Raw genomic sequence first — 11,033 nt, 5'->3', positions numbered from 1 at the left:
TCACACACACACACATACTAGTGTTCTGTAGCTCTTTGAGACTTGGGTGGGTCAGACATTTAAAAAAATGATCTATTTACATATTGGTTGTGTTATCTATAAGCCATAATCCTCTATTGCAGTGTTTCTCAAACTAAGAGGTGTAATCTGTAGTAACCATGAAAACAGTTCTCTCTTTCTCATGTGGCATACCTTATCTCCAGCTGTTTTATTCTAGAAATACTCTTGCTTGATTGACTATATGTGATTGGGTATTAACTGAAAAGCTTGGTCAGTCTATAACTGCTGGAAAACAAAAAACAAATATTTAATAAAAATGTAGAATGAGATATCATCAATACATATTTATTGAAGATAACAATGATTTAGCAGTTGCAAGTACCCCATATATATAATGATTGATGCCAAGGGCTGAATTACTTCTGAATACACATATCCATTTTATTACGATTTTTCATCTAGTCTTTCACTTCTCTCCTTTCATTTTTGTCTTCCTCTGCTCTTTGAAACAACCTCCTTCACTCTAAGTGACTTATTGTATATTGTTTGTCAGTATCATGTTTTAAAGTTTTATTGTGTTATTTAAGTAATAATAAATCGATCTAAAATCCATAGACCACTGCTTCCTTCCCTGTACTCATTTCTGTGATTGTTTGAAACAGCTCTCCCACAGATTCACTCAGGGTGCTCTCATAAATATATATGCATGTGCTGACTCCTGTCATGTAATCTGCTGCTGACACTGGCAGCATTGCCTATTCAAAGAAATGCCATGGTACTAATTTCATAAATACTAATTTCATAAATAAATAAAACATACTTCTTTTTTATTCACTAAAAAGGAAGTGTCCAGCTGACAGGATAGGATTCACATTTTTAGCCTGCTTTTTTTTTTCCCCAAAAAAATTGGTGCACATTCGTTTACCTACATTATGATAGGTGACAGATAATGAGAATTAGGCAGCTGCCATCATTTTGTGTTCTTACTTACCAGGACATCAGCTTTATCCAATCATGTTCTTAATTCTTTTGATCCTGTCAGTGTCCAATCCACTACACATTCAGTAAACTGAGATAGATAAACTCGAAAGAAAAATCTTGTAATCAACAGAAATTGCACCGAACCCTGTCAACCTTAGCTGCAACCATTCTGATTGTTACTTCTTTGTTATTCAACTGTGGGATATATGTGCAACCATGTCCTCTTTCACGAACACAACAAATCAGACAGTCCGAGAATTCATTCAAATGTCAGCAATTTTGTAGTTTAATATGGCAGTTGTATTTAAGTAATGTTTTCATGCATTCCTTTTTTCCCCTCTCTCTTCTGTGTATTATGAAGAAATAAATATTTTTTTTTCTATTTTCTCACACAGCTATATAGTCATCATACAAGTTATTTAAAAAAAGAATATATATATATATATATATATATATATACAGGGTGTTCGGGATAAATTTGACAGTTTCGTAAGGAAAAAGAAAATCTTCTTTGTATCTATTAAATTTAATGAATTGACAAAAAAACATTACCGGCAGAGTTAATTACAATACTATCAACAAGATTTACTCAAAATAACCACCATTAGCATCGATCACAGCTTCAATTCTGCTTCGGAACCTCGAACAAGCTGATGCTACAGTCTCCCTGGGAAGGGCCGCAAAAACTGTTTTAATTTTATCCATTAACTGGGCTTTTGTATTACTGGAAGTGCGATTGGTGTCTTTTTGAACTGCGCCCCATACAAAATAATCCATGGGGTTAAGGTCTGGGGAGTTTGGAGGCCAAACATTTGGACTGGTGAAGTCGTAGAAATTTTCAGACAACCATTTTTGACTTTTCCCAGAGGTGTGGCAAGGGGCCGAATCCTGCTGCCATACATACGGCCTACCATTGACTACCCTTGTTATCCAGGGCTTGACTACAGTTAGCAACTCCACGAACAAAGCCCGAATTCCAATGCCAGGGTTCTTCAACACCTGTTCCTGCAGATTTGCGAGGAATTCTGCTGTACGAACGCAATCAGATCGTCTGCTAGGGATCTTTCTTCTTGCTACATCCTCGTAGTCACCATTGCAAGTCTCTAGTTCATGCCTGATTGTTTTTACTGTATTCAGGGAGCATTGGGCAGCAGTCGTAATATCCTTATTTTGATGGCGGGCACGAATCATCATGATACAAGTTATTCTCTTCCATGATTCAGGTGGGTTCCAGCTATCCATCCTTTCTGACATCTTGTATATGAATGAAGAAGGGTCCAAACTTTTAAATGAAGAGAAGTGTGTGTTAATATATGTCACTTACGGAAAAATATAATTAATTATAAATACGTCAAATTTATCCCAAACACCCTGTATATATACCCTCTGTCCAAAAAGAAACCGAACGTTTCGAAAATAGAAACTAGTGGCGCCACCTGTTGTATCTTTTTGTTGTCCAAAGCGGCGACCTTCATTGGTGTTGTGTCAACTGTTTATGACAATTGTTTCATTAGAAGCCCAGTTTATAGTGCCAAAAGTGACTGTGTTTTGATGAACGGTCGGTGGTCACGATATTCATGCCGTGCCCGACGAATTTTCGCTATCAATCGCTTCAAAACTTCATATCTCGAAGTTTTGAAGCTATATATATATCGCTTCAAAACTTCGAGATAAAACTCACCATTGACGTTTGGCCCAGCGGAACGAATTATTTGTGGATAATGCCCTTGGAATCGTAGAAACAAATAAGCAGTCTTTACTTTTTACTTCTCCAATTGACTTTTTTTCGGATGCCCCTCTTTTGGTGGTCTCCACTTACCACTCTGGAGCTTTGTTTCGGGCTCATACCTAAAACACGTTTCGTCAACAGTAACAATCGTTTCAAGGAACTTTGAGTTCTTACGCGCGGTTTTAATGAGGTCCTTGCGGTGTTCAATTCGATACATTTTTTGGTCGTCAGTCAACTTGTGGGGAACAAATCGCGAATTCAATTTACGAAGGGTCAAAATGTTGTGCACAGTTGATTTTGGAATTCCCAATTTCTTCAATCAATCTCACGGACGATTTCGGGTTTTCTTTGAAGAAATCACGCACTTTTTGAATGTTAACTTCACTTCAGTCCAGTTTTTGGAAGGCCCGGCTTTTCATTGTCCTGAAGAGTCTCACGACCACTTTGAAATTGCTTAAACCACTCGTAAACTTGAGTACAGGATAAGCGTTCATCACCGTAAGCTTTTTGAAGCATTTGATGCGTTTCAGTAAAACTTTTACCAAGTTTAAAACAAAAGTCAATCGCAGCCCTCTGTTTGAAACTCATTTCCCGATCGTTCGTTAAAACACACTGTCACTCTTGGCACAATAACTCAATTTCTAATGAAACAAATGTCATAAACAGTTGACAAAACACTAATGAAGGTTGCCGCTTTCGACAAAAAGATACAACAGGTGGCGCCAGTAGTTTCTTCTATTTTCGACAAGTTCGGTTTCTTTTTGGACAGAGGGTGTATATGTATATGTATATATATGTAGTCATATAAATTATTTAAAAAAAAGTACACACACACACAGCATGTTTTCCTGGTTGGTATAGTGAACAGAATTCCACTCTCTGCCTAAAATACTATAAGTTCGAATCCTCAAGCGATTTTCAATGTCTGGTTTTAGACCACTATCTTTCTTATTGGAGGCATGAAGCTATTTGAAAACATTATTTCTTTCTTTATTATTATTTTTTTAATAATATAATATATGATCCACGAAACCTAAATGCATAGCACTATGGGTGGCTAACAGTTGCCGTTTACAAATATTTCTAATTAATTTTTTACATAATCCAAAAAGATGGATTATTCAAATAATTAGAAAATGGAACTTTTTTCAAGATGGCCTCCAATACGTAGGCATTGGAGTGGTCTTATTCCGGGAGATAACATCTATCTCCCACCCAAAAAAGCCTTTTGCAAACATCCATGCAAATACCAGATTCAAACCCATAACCAGTTGATTAAAGAACTGATATGCTATTCACTTGACCAACCAGGGCAGCAGACAGCAGATATTTTGTCTCTATTGTAGGATTTTCAGATTATCTAACCTTTGGCTAACTATGAGATTAAATATATGATGAGTTGAACAAACTTATAGGTGGAATTCCCATTAAAAAATTTGTGTTCTATAGTTAGTTGATTTCTATGAAATGCAGAGCTCAAATTACTGTGCAATGATTGACTAACTCAGAAATTGGTTGAAAAAGGCATAGACAAAATTCCTCTAATCAGTGACTGTATATATATATATATATATACACATTTGACAGTGAAAGTGTGTTCAATGAGAATGACAGGACTCAGTGATGTTCATGAAAACAATCCTCATACCAAGACACCTCTACCACCATTACCTTGTTACTCGCTAACTGTAGTTGGCCAAAAAACAGGTTAGATGGTCATGTTTTGGCTCATGAGTGTACTCTTGTGGAAACTACTTTCATAATGTAATGCTGAATCATATAATGCTGAATATATATATATATATATATATATATATATATATATATAAACCTATGGGTCTTTCTTTTTATGATTCAGCATTATTTATGATTCTTTATTATTATTATGATTATATTATGATTATTATGATTATTATGATTATTTATGAATCATATAATGCTGAATATATATATATATATATATATATATATATATATATATATATATATATATATATATATATATATATATATATATATATATATATATATATATATATAAACCTATGGGTCTTTCTTTTTATGATTCAGCATTATTTATGATTCAGCATTATATGATTCAGCATTACATTATGAAAGTAGTTTCCACAAGAGTACACTCATGAGCCAAAACATAACCATCTAACCTGTTTTTTGGCCAACTACAGTTAGCGAGTAACAAGGTAATGGTGGTAGAGGTGTCTTGGTATGAGGATTGTTTTCATGAACATCACTGAGTCCTGTCATTCTCATTGAACACACTTTCACTGTCAAATCAAATCTTACCAGAGGATTGTTTCAAACCAGGTATGCCAATGTGACCAGATGAATCTGGACTCTTCCAGCAAGCAACACCCTGTGTCATAAGGCTCGTGTGGTTTGAAGAGTATATTCAAGCATTCCCTATCCCTATTCTCCCCTGGCCATCCTATTCTGATTTGAATCCCATTGAACATTTGTAGTATCATGTGGAATGCAGCGTTTGCCAGGGCCTTTCTAGGTTGCTGATCTGCAGTGCATTGTTCTGTCTAGTTGTTCCAGAATACCTGGGAATACCTTCCGCATTCTAGTGGAGTCAATGCCAAAATGGGGGCAAGTGGTTATCTGCCGAAAGAGGTCCAACACGCTACTGGACAGATACTGGACAGATGGTTATATATATATATGTTGGCTGATGAGCATCCATGCACTGCAGTAATTTTATTTTATCTCTAAATAAATAAATAAATAAATAAATAAATATATATATATATATATATATATATATATATATATATATATATATATATATATATATATATATATATATATATATATATATATATATATATATATATATATTTATACTCGCAGAAACATTTCCAGAACATTCGAGACTTCCCGTTGCCAGATCTATACAATTTTCGAAAGATTTGATGAAGTATTTAAATTTGTATGAATATTTAAAATTTTTAATTTTGTCAGTGTCTCAACACAAGAATTGCGAGGGGGAAAGGTGGGTGGGGTGCCACAAAAACTAATATTGAAAAATGGGGCACACATGAAAGAAGGTTGAGAAACACTGGTTTAGAGTCTAAACCATGAAACTTGCACTAAACAAAAGATTAACTGCCTAATTTTGTCCTGCTTTCTCCTATAATTAACAATCTCCGATTTGACTCTTAACGTTGGCACATTCGTACATTATTTTGAAAGCAATCAAAAAGTATATTATTATTACATGGCAGGGCACACCAGAACTATCTCCCTTACTTAATCTTTCGACTACACGACACTACAGTACTATCATCAACACACAGCGTCATCTACTGACATCTACTGATTATCACCATCACTAGTACTAGTATAGTATATATATAGTATAGTACTAGTATAGTATATAGTATATATTGTCTGTAAAATGTGTGTTCTCATAACTCCTGCTACCTCTGTATGAGATTGGCTAACTAACCTTCATTTGGGAAAGCCTATTGCGATAAATAAATTGTTTTTAAGATTAAGATTTAAGATAAGATAAGGAAAAGTAAAAATCATCAACACACAGCGTCATCTACTGATTATCACCATCACTAGTACTAGTATATATTGTCTGTAAAATGTGTGTTCTCATAACTCCTGCTATCTCTGTATGAGATTGGCTAACTAACCTTCATTTGGGAAAGCCTATTGCGATAAATTGTTTTTAAGATAAGATAAGGAAAAGTAAAAATAACGGGAAAAAATGGTTTGTAATAGCAATGATTTTCATTCTTTTGTGTTCATTATTTATAAATTATATTATATTTATTTATAAATTATATTATATTTATAAATTATATATATTTATAAATTATATATATTTATAAATTATATTTATAAATTATAAAGGGGATTGAGAGAATTGAGAGAACTTCAAGATGGCGGCTCGCGTGGTAGTGTTTAGTATCGTGTATTATTGATGGTGAATTGTGAATTTGACGGTTATGATTTAGTGATTTATGCGTATTCATCAGTAATTTCAGTTAATTGCTTACTGCCATAAACAGGCACTTTATTTATTTTCCATCCAGGTAAGTCAATTGAAGTTATAAGGGCGATACGCTAGGCCTACTGCCGTTAGTATCGCCATTGCTGTATTTTATATCGCGACATCTTATTGCTGGTAGACACCTTAGGGTGTCTACGGGATTTGCTAGTGGACCCTCAAAAGTCCACAGGATTACTTTTACCTGCTCGGAACACCAGAGCAATCTCTACTCTTTCTCCATCTTTGACTTAACACATTTCCAAATATTGTCATGGCAAAACTTCTGAATGAGGCCAAATTCGAAGAAGTTTATTTTGAATTCCTCAGACTGGGAAAGCTGCTGAGTGAAAATTGGCCAGGAAAAGTCAAGCTCTTTGACACATTCCCCCCCACAGCTGTCACAGAGGATAATATGGTTGACATGACTGAAGAGCCCACAACTCAGACGCAATCAGATTTAGCACACTCCCCAAGTGTGGAAGATGCTACATCCCAAGACAGTAATTATCATTCCTTGGAAACTGATACAGAGTTCCAACTGGTGAAAAAGAAGAGGAAAATCTCTACCAGTGTGGAAGAACCCAAAACAACAGGGATAGAAGTAATCAATGGTCCTAAAGAAAAGATACCACCAGTCATATTAAGGGATAAAGAAAAATGGATCCCTTTCACATCAGCCCTAAGAGAACAAAATATCTCATTCTCATGGGCTAAAAATACAGATGAAGGAGTTAAAATACAACCCTCTACTGTCTCGGATTACAGACAGATGACCAGATTTATGGACAATGCTAGCGTCCCATACCACACCTTCACTTTACCTAGCGAAAAGAACCTGAAAGTTGTTCTACGTGGGATAGCTGAAGGTATCACTCCTGAAGAAGTGTCCACTGATCTCTCCAGACAGGGCCTGTCCCCAGTTAAAGTGAGCAGAATGCTCAGAGCAGACAAAAGACCAATGCCTTTGGTGCTGGTAGAAATAAACAACACACAAAAGCAGATCTATGAACTGACTGTAGTATGCGGTCTCAAAATTACAACTGAGCCTCTAAGGAAAAGAGCATCTGCAGGTCAGTGTCATAGATGCCAAAGATTTGGACATGCTCAAAAATTATGTAAGGCAGCCTACAGGTGCTTGAAGTGCGGCGAGGGACACCAGACCATCTCTTGCACCAAACCTCGCACAACTCCAGCATGCTGTGCAAACTGCAGAGGACCTCACCCCGCCAACTATAAGGGATGCCTTTCCAATCCAAAAAACCGAGGAACAATAAAAGTCAATCTTTCTCCGCCACGTAACAATGTTTCAAGCATCCAAACAAATGGTCTTCCAGTCCGAAACACCTTGCCTTCTACCTCACAAGAAGGAACAACCAGGGACAAAACATATGCTGAAGCTGCAAGAACTAAGCCTCCTTCATCTCCCGAGCTAGAATGCTCCAACATAACATCTGTCTTAACAGCCTCACTTGCCACTATGCTGCAAGAATTCAGCAAGACATGCCCATCAACATCTTCCAGAAAAAGATTCCTGCAAAGCACTCAAAATATTATAACAGCCATCTGTCATGAATAATAAATTCAAACCAAAAGCTCTTAAGATAATAGCATGGAACGCTAATGGACTAATGAACAAGATATTGGAACTAAAAGAATTTTCAACTCGTCTCAGTGCAGATATCATCTTGATTGGTGAAACACACCTAAGACCAACTAATAACCCAAAAATCCGTGGATATACTATGTACAGAAACGACAGAATTGGCACAAGAGGCGGAGGCACAGCCATATATATTAAGAGTTATTTAAATCATAACACAATAGACAAGCCCAAAACAGTAAACCTGGAGGTGACTGGTGTGGAGGTGCATACCTTCAATGCCGGGAGTCTCAAGATCTACGCTGCATATAACCCTCCAAGCATTCCTCTGCTGACAACAGATCTGGACTCCATACTTAGTCCAAATGACTCCATAATAATAGCAGGAGATTTCAACTCAAAACACATCTTGGTACAGCTCATCTACTAATACCAAAGGTCACACACTTTTCAACTATGCAATGCTCAACTCTATTGTAGTGACCGGCCCTACTGAGCCCACCCATTTCAGCCCTTCGGGTGGCTCGGATGTGCTGGACATTGTCATCTTTAAAAATTTAAGATACCAATACAAATTGGAATCAGTCAACGAATTATCTTCTGACCACAGTCCAATAGTGCTTAATCTAGGTTCATCAGATCAATTCTCTCCTCTGCACACATTCATACCATGGGACAAGTTAGCCAAGGTTCTTCCTGATCATATTGGTCCGGTACCCAATATCAGTAAAAAGGAAGAGATTGACACAGCAACAAATAACTTAACTACACAAATTCAGAAAGCAATTGAATCAGTCAGACAATCCACTGCCTTCAACCCAACTAACCGAATCCCTGAAGAAATCATGGATCTAATCAGAGCAAAAAATAGAGCAAGGAAGAGATACCACAATACCAGAGCCCCACAAGATAAAAAAGTATTGAACAATCTAAACAGGCAGGTCCGAGAAGCTCTTCAAAAACACAGAAACCAACAATGGGAAACCAAATTGACCAACATTAACATTGATGATCATTCTGTATGGAAATTCTTAAAAGCAATCCGCACCAAAAAACAACTCATACCCCCTATCCAAACCAAGAAAGGAACAGTTCACAAAGCTGAAGAGAAAGCCGAGGCAATAGTAGATAATCTAGAATCTCAGTGCAACCCATCGTATACTAATTTAAATATCAACCTTATATACAAGATTCATCGTCATTTTAGGTCAACCTTAAGACAGAACAATGTCAACTCAGAACTTATCACTCCTACTAATCCAACAGAAATGATAAATATCATCTCCCATCTAAACAATAAAAAAGCCCCAGGACCGGATGGCATAACTAATAGAATAATAAAACTACTTCCAAGAAAGGCCATAGTCCATCTCGTTAACATTACAAATGCCATCTTTAGATTCCAGCATTTCCCTTCTACATGGAAAACAGCCACAATCATGCCACTGAAGAAGCCAGGAAAAAATGCTCACCTACCTGAAAGCTACAGACCCATAAGCCTATTATCCTGCCTCGGAAAGATAACAGAGAAAGTGATCCTCTCAAGATTCCAAGCAGAAACAGATAAGTTAGGAATTTTGCCTAATGAACAGTTCGGCTTCCGTAGGGCCCATAGTACATCCCAACAAGTGCACCGGCTGGTAGAAATTATTACTAAAGGTTTCAACTGGAAACTCAATACAGTTGCCATCTTCATCGACGCAGAGAAGGCGTTTGATAAAGTATGGCATCAAGGTCTTCTCTGCAAACTTCTCTACAAACTGATAAAATTTAATTTTCCAGTCAGGCTAATAAAGGTAATACATTCTTTCCTGAAAGACAGATACATGCAGGTCAGGGTAGGCGAAACGGTTTCGACCAGACGCAGGATCTCGGCAGGCGTACCTCAAGGATCTCTTCTGGCACCTCTACTGTTTTCAATATATGTAGCAGACATCCCTCTGAACCCAAGAACAACATTCACTGCATTATATGCAGATGATACTGCACTGATGGCAAGATCACTGAGCCCAAAACTGGCAACTAAAAGATTACAAAATAGCATACACACCTTAGAAAAATGGATGGCAGACTGGAGGATCCAAGTTAACCCCCAGAAAAGCTCAGCCATACTGTTCACTAGAAAGAAAATTCACACCATGGAGGATATTTATTTATTGGGAGTAAAGATTCCATGGCAGACTGAAGTTAAATATCTTGGAGTGATTCTTGATAGTAAACTCCTATTCAGCAAACATATTAGTTACATTACCTCTAAGACATCCAACGTCTTAGCACAGCTCTTCCCTATGATCAACAGAAAAAGTAAACTGGATATGCAAACAAAATTAACAATCTACAAGATGGCAATTAGACCGGTTATCACTTACGCATCCCCAGCTTGGAGCCACACCGCAAATTCAAACATTCTAAAACTTCAGAGATTACAGAATAAGAGCCTGAGGATGATTCTGGATGCCCCCTGGTACATAAGAAACACCCAGATCCATAGAGAAGTTAATATCCCTTATATCTCTTCCCTTCTCAAAAATCTAGCTGAGAAGTTCTTTACCAAGACAATTAACCACCCAAACCCTTTAATCAAGGAAGCCTCGGAATATAATGAAGAAGAAATCAACAAATATAAAAGACCAAAGTCTATCTTAAGTTCAGCTGAACACAACTAACTTCACTGCCCTCAATGGGCGAGCATAAAGCTC

At 36.8% G+C, this 11,033-nt stretch overlaps 1 pseudogene; it reads left to right on the top strand.

Moving 5' to 3' along the window:
• The first annotated feature begins 4,317 nt into the window (after nt 1–4,317).
• The window catches only part of LOC150095520 (protein argonaute-2 pseudogene), a 50,841-nt pseudogene continuing 44,125 nt past the window's right edge, over nt 4,318–11,033 (top strand).

This window comes from Typopeltis vanoorti, chromosome 20 (assembly GCF_054136105.1).
Source record: "Typopeltis vanoorti isolate ZY-2024b chromosome 20, IOZ_Tvanoo_1.0, whole genome shotgun sequence".
Lineage (NCBI taxonomy): Eukaryota > Metazoa > Arthropoda > Arachnida > Uropygi > Thelyphonidae > Typopeltis > Typopeltis vanoorti.
This window is presented reverse-complemented; position numbering and strand designations above follow the sequence as displayed.